The sequence below is a fragment of the Cavia porcellus genome, unplaced genomic scaffold, assembly GCF_034190915.1.
Source record: "Cavia porcellus strain 051 isolate PalLab524CR breed Dunkin Hartley unplaced genomic scaffold, mCavPor4.1 scaffold_2, whole genome shotgun sequence".
In the NCBI taxonomy this organism is placed as follows: Eukaryota; Metazoa; Chordata; class Mammalia; order Rodentia; family Caviidae; genus Cavia; species Cavia porcellus.
The window spans coordinates 58,389,515-58,395,514 of NW_026947485.1; positions in this window are offsets into that span (position 1 = coordinate 58,389,515).

A 6,000-nucleotide genomic window follows, 5' to 3' on the forward strand; every position below is an offset into this window, starting at 1 on the left:
AACATCAACAGTCTGATGAAGTTGTTTTAATTTTGGCTGTAGGCTCTAAGAGGAAAAACAAGGAAAGAAAGAAAGAGATAGAAGGAAACTAAGACTGAAGTTATATTGAAGTGTAAAGAGGAAGTGTATAAAGCCAAAATGCTATTTTTAATTTTCAAATTATTTCTGTTAAAAGAATATAATATTGTAACAATTCACTTTGTGTCTTAATCCTGTTTTCATTATTTTATGTAACACTATATGCTCTTTACTTATTTTCATGGTGAATCGTGAACCTGACATTAAATTCATTAGACTTACATTAATTTTAGGAAAACGATCTTCATATTAACATATTAAGATACTACTGTATCTTTATACTATGTATTTTTATATCTTAAATCTCAGATTTACTATTTATATCTTGTGTCTTGGATTTCAGAGCTAATTAACAGTACAGAATCTTTCCAGTTACGCAGAGGAATTTGATCAATAAACTGAAAAACTAGTCACATGTTTTATTTTAGTATTTTTTAAAAATATAGAAATATAATGGTAATTAACCCAGCATACTATTTTCTCTTTTGATAAACCTTAATTAAGTTCTAAGAAGAAGGCATCTTTCGATTAGGATAGACAAAAATAGCCTTGATGAAATGATTATGGCATGGATTTTCCTGCAGAGGAGGAAAGGTGGGACATGACACGGATCAGCCTGTGCAGCAGACATTTTTCACTGTGCTTTACAGTCCGAGCAAATGGAGGATGAAGGAGCCGCCTTCGCCTTCCATCACATGCTCTGCTGTGCTCCAGGATTTACAGTGACCCTTAAAACCCCTCACAAAATAAGGAAACCGTCAGTCACTGGAGGGTGACTATCCCATGTGTTCTCCTGGGGACGCTTCACCACGAAGTGACGACGGTTAACCCAGCTCAGACCATGACTTTGAAGATCAACAAAATCTGAAGATGAGAACGTGCAAACAAAAGAATGTGATTCCTTGCCACAATTTGTTTTGAAAAGTTATTGCCCATTGAGCACTGCATAAACTCTCACTCATGACAAAGCTGCACTTGCAGTTTTGGTGAGCAAAGCCATAGTCCGAAGAAAAAGAAATCTGACCGTGTGGATCATGTTTAATAATAAATTTCACCCTCTCCTTGATTCTGACAATAATGTGATTTGTAAAGGCGCTAATTGTGGTCAATTATTACAGTCCTCCAGCGCCACCTAGTGTTCGCTATATATTGTTGTAGGCACGCTCTCCTGCTAAATCAAATTTCTCAGATAGTCAAATATCCTAAATAAAAAGGAACTGAGAAGACATTAAAATTAGACTGTGATGTGGCATAGCCAAGGTATTTTGCATTTTAATATTTTTAAATTTTTGTTGGACAAGTGTTGTGCATCCTTGGGTTCATCCTCATAGGTAAGCACCTAATTGTCATTGTTCCCTAGAAAACTGGTGCAGTTATAAGGTTGAGATTGCATTTGATTAAAGATAAGTAACTTCTTCCCTGACTAATGTCATGGGTAGGTCAGGGTGAAGGTTCTGAGTTTATAGAAACATGAAAAAAGGGGTGACCCAACTTTTCACAGATTTTTTAAAGATCATAAAATAAAAGACCAAACATTTCAATACCCAATTGTTAGGAACTAATAACAAAAGATGAACTACCTGTCAAGTTCCTGTTATTAAAAATAGTGATCACAAAAGAAGGTAAAGGAGGTGAAGCCTACTTCTCCACAATCTCAATACCAGATTATAATAAAAGCATGTATCAAACCAAATTATGCCAAGCATAGATATACATTAAATAAATATTCAATAACAAGCAAGTACAAAACTGTTCATACATTCTATTCCATTAGTAAAGCCCCATCTCTTTTTTTTTAGAGCAAACATGACTGTCTTGAATAAAATGCTCACCAAACATAGCAGATCATTAAAGCAGAATTTTGTAACAGTATGATCTGCATCAGACAGCCAGCAGTCACCCCCAACCAACGCCTGGACAAGGGACCACTAGGGATTAAGGATTTGGGCAACATCTTTATGTACAAAAGCTACAGATTTCCAATGTCATAACAATTACCAGAAGCAGTGCTGTCATACAGAGGAAAAGAAGTGTTTAAAAATGCTCCATTGTAATTGTCAAATATGTTAGATGTATCACAGCATAATATCAACATAACTATACCCATCTTTTTTTTTTTTTTTTTTTTTTGCCTAACACACATGAGAATAAGATTTGCCTCCAGGAAATGTTCTATTATTCTTGTTCTGGTTTACTCTTTTTCAAATCTCTTTATCAAATAATCCAACAAGCAGAATAACAGCTTTGCTTCTAGATAAGAAATACTAGAATTGGGTCAGATAAAACCACCATCTAATACAATAGAACTGCAGTCTGGGTCTTTTGAATGCAGACACACAGATACACGCTAGAGCAATAAGACAGCTCACAGGGCTAGTGCAGAAGCCACCACAGTCCTACAGCTCCAGTCAGGTAGCAAATGAGGAAGGAGAGAGTTAATCATTTAGTCCTGAATGATTTTTCTCCCCATTTCAAACCAAGTCATGAATGGAAAAGAAGCCAGGATCCCTGTAAAACTGTTTCAATTTTATTTACAAAATTTGTCTGGGAAAATAAATATAACAAGGAGACTTATAATATCATCTTGTAATCAGTTTTCAAATAAACATTTCAAAAGGACATTAAATTATGTTTCTACCAAAGAAAATTTACAGCATTTTATAACATTAATTATAACATTAATTTAATATTTTAATGCATTACTAAACATTTTATTTCAATACAGTGATGGAAATATCCAAGCTGCAGTAGTGTTTTCAATAATCAATAAACTTATCAGAGAGTACTACATTGTATAAGATGTTCTAACAAGTTAAGGAGTTAGAATCTGAAAACACACACATTTTAGGCTCTAAGTTGGATAAACAGTCTTTCTCACTGGCATGTTTGGGTAGGGTCAGGCTGCATTTTAGTGCAGCAGGGGACTTGCTCAGTGGGGCTTAAAGAATGTCACAAAGTCCAAAGTACCCAAGGATTCCCACTTTCTAACTATGAACAGTCATCTCTCCTTCCTACTGGGTATTAAATACTTTAAAGTCAGTGCTCCAATTCAGAAAACATTGGGGCAATGAGTTCTTCATGTGAAATCTTACAGAAAAAGAATTTAAACACTCTGAAAGTGCAAGCATAATATTACAGTTGATGTACAGGCCCTATTTTTCCTGAGAAGTGGGCTCCCTAGCTTTAATCAGATTTAAAGATTCTCCTGCTCTGACTTTTAAAAAAAGTTTAAAAGCTGAAAAACACTGATTATGGGACTCAACAAGCCATCTCCAGTATTACTTTTTCTTATGCATTTATCTGGGAGAGCTTTCCAAATTCCCCTGACACGGCTCAGAATCTGAAGAGGATAGAGCCTTTGCATGTTAAGTGCTTACTCATATTACCCTAACCGAAAGTGTCGGGTTCTGTGCACAAAATCTGTATGCGACAGAACACATCTCTAGGGGAGACCACCTGACGCTGCAGTCCTGCGCTGCTCCTCACGCCACGCCTGACTGTGGTCTGGGCCACATTAACCGCCGCTCCCAAATCCCTGCAGTAAATGATAGCCAGCCATCCTGCTCTGCTTTCTATCTGCTCTTCTTCTGTCTGCTCTGCAGTCAGATCCCTCTCCTTTTCTCCTCAGATCTTCTAGCTGGAGTGAAAGCAGTATGGCCCTAGAGCGGCCAGCACAAGGCACTCCTCCACTAATATCTGCTCTGCTGTTACCTCCTCACTCTCCTCCTCTGTCCTTTAGATTCTCTTCTCTGCTCTTCAAACCCAAGCACACTCTACTAGAGCCCTGGATTCTTGAAGTTCCTTCTAACTGGAGTGCACTTCTAGATACTCAAGATCAATCTTGTGATTCCTTTTGGCCTCTATTTCCGCCCAGGTCACCCTTTTGGAAAAGCCCTCCCCAATCCTAAATTACATAATGTCTCATACAGGCCCTGCAGAAGCGCAGGGTGACCCTTTAGTCCTGCTTTCACCCTTGTATCACTCACCATCTGACATATACAACTCGCTAGTTTAACTTTTCTGTCTTTCTCCATGCCTAACCAACCCCTTTCAATTCTCTACAAAAGCTTTTATAGACATGGGTTGTTAGCCATCATCTGTAAAGAGCAGATAGCAAGTATTTTCTTTTTTTTTTTTTTTTTTTTTTTTTTTTTTTTTAGAGACAGGGTCTCACTATATTGCCCAGGCTGGAGTGCAGTGGCTATTCACAGGCGCGATCCCACTACTGATCAGCACGGGAGTTTTGACCTGCTCCGTTTCCGACCTGGGCCGGTTCACCCCTCCTTAGGCAACCTGGTGGTCCCCCGCTCCCGGGAGGTCACCATATTGATGCCGAACTTAGTGCGGACACCCGATCGGCATAGCGCACTGCAGCCCAGAACTCCTGGACTCAAGCGATCCTCCCACCTCAGCCTCCCGAGTAGCTGGGACTACAGGCGCGCGCCACCACGCCCGGCGATAGCAAGTATTTTCATCTTTATGTGTCATACGAGCATTATTACACTGTCTCATTCTGCTATTATAGGGAGAAGTTAGCTACTGACACTACATAAACCAAAGATTATGGCTGTGTTTAATAAAGCCTTTTCACTGAGTATCTCAGACTTGCTTTGTTGTTGATAAAAATACTGGTCCATTGTCTAGTAGCGTGTCCTTCAGTTTGAATTTATCTTATGCTTTCTTTGTGATTTAACTAGGACTGTGGTTTGGAGACATTATATCAAAAAGTATGTACTAGCAGCATGACTTATTACTATTAACATAAATTATCATAGTGTGTATAAATTTTCCCTCCTACAATGTTATTCTTTCCATTCTTCCACTCTTCAGAAGCAACTCATCGAATGCACCTTACATTACAGTAGGAGAAACTGAACTTCATTTCCTGGAAAAAGAATATTATTTTTCTACACTTAAGGTTTGTGTTTTGTTCCCATTAATATCTTGCTCGATAATTTATGTCAGTATCAACTCAAAAATATATATTTCACTTTTTAAGTGACTATCCAGCTCCACCATTACCGTTTTTTTTTTTTTTTTTTTTTTTCTTTTCTTTTGCTCAAAACCCTGGTAATTCTCTGATTATCTCCTATGTCTCTCAGACATGTTCCCATCTTTTGGTCTTTAGATTTGTACGTGTTTGCTTTTGCACTTTCTTACTTTCTAGTACTATAGAATATTTTCGACTCACCTTATATTTTCTATGCTCCTATGTTAGGATCAACCTTTTCTCCAATGACACTTTGTTCCTTTAAATAAAGAGTATAATTAGACAAAAGATCTGTGTTCTGTATACACTTGTTGTTAATGAGGTGTAACTGCTTCTAAATTAACTCATCCTTGTACTTGAGCTATATTTATGCACGATGATTCCTAATTCTATTCATCCTCATCTAGTTTAAACATGACTGTAGACTAACACTTCTGTCTCTCACCAGTATCACATGGTTCATTCTTGCCTTCCATTTGCTTACTCTTGCTTCATTCTCCAACAGTGAAAAAACCGGCTCTCATCCATTTATTCATTTGTTCAGCTCCAGTATGCATAGAACTTTCTAAATTGCCAACCCACATACCTACCACTTTTCACATTAGACTCTTGGTTGTATTTTGTCATCTCAACAACCTATAAACAGGTGAGCATTCTGAAACTAGAGCAGTTACACTACTTATCCAGGGTAACAAATCTACCACATCCTCAAATCAGATTTAGAAACAAAGTCAGCCGACACAGAAGCCAGTGATCTTTCTATTTTATATACATTTCCCAATAGCACAAAAGTAAAAACTATCTTGTAATATATTACCTGAAAATTTAAAAAATATATATTGAGTTTTCAATATTAAAGCCATGTGTGCTTATTAAAAATCTTTAAAACATGTTTTAGTTATACAGTATATCCAATTTGGTACACTAGTTTT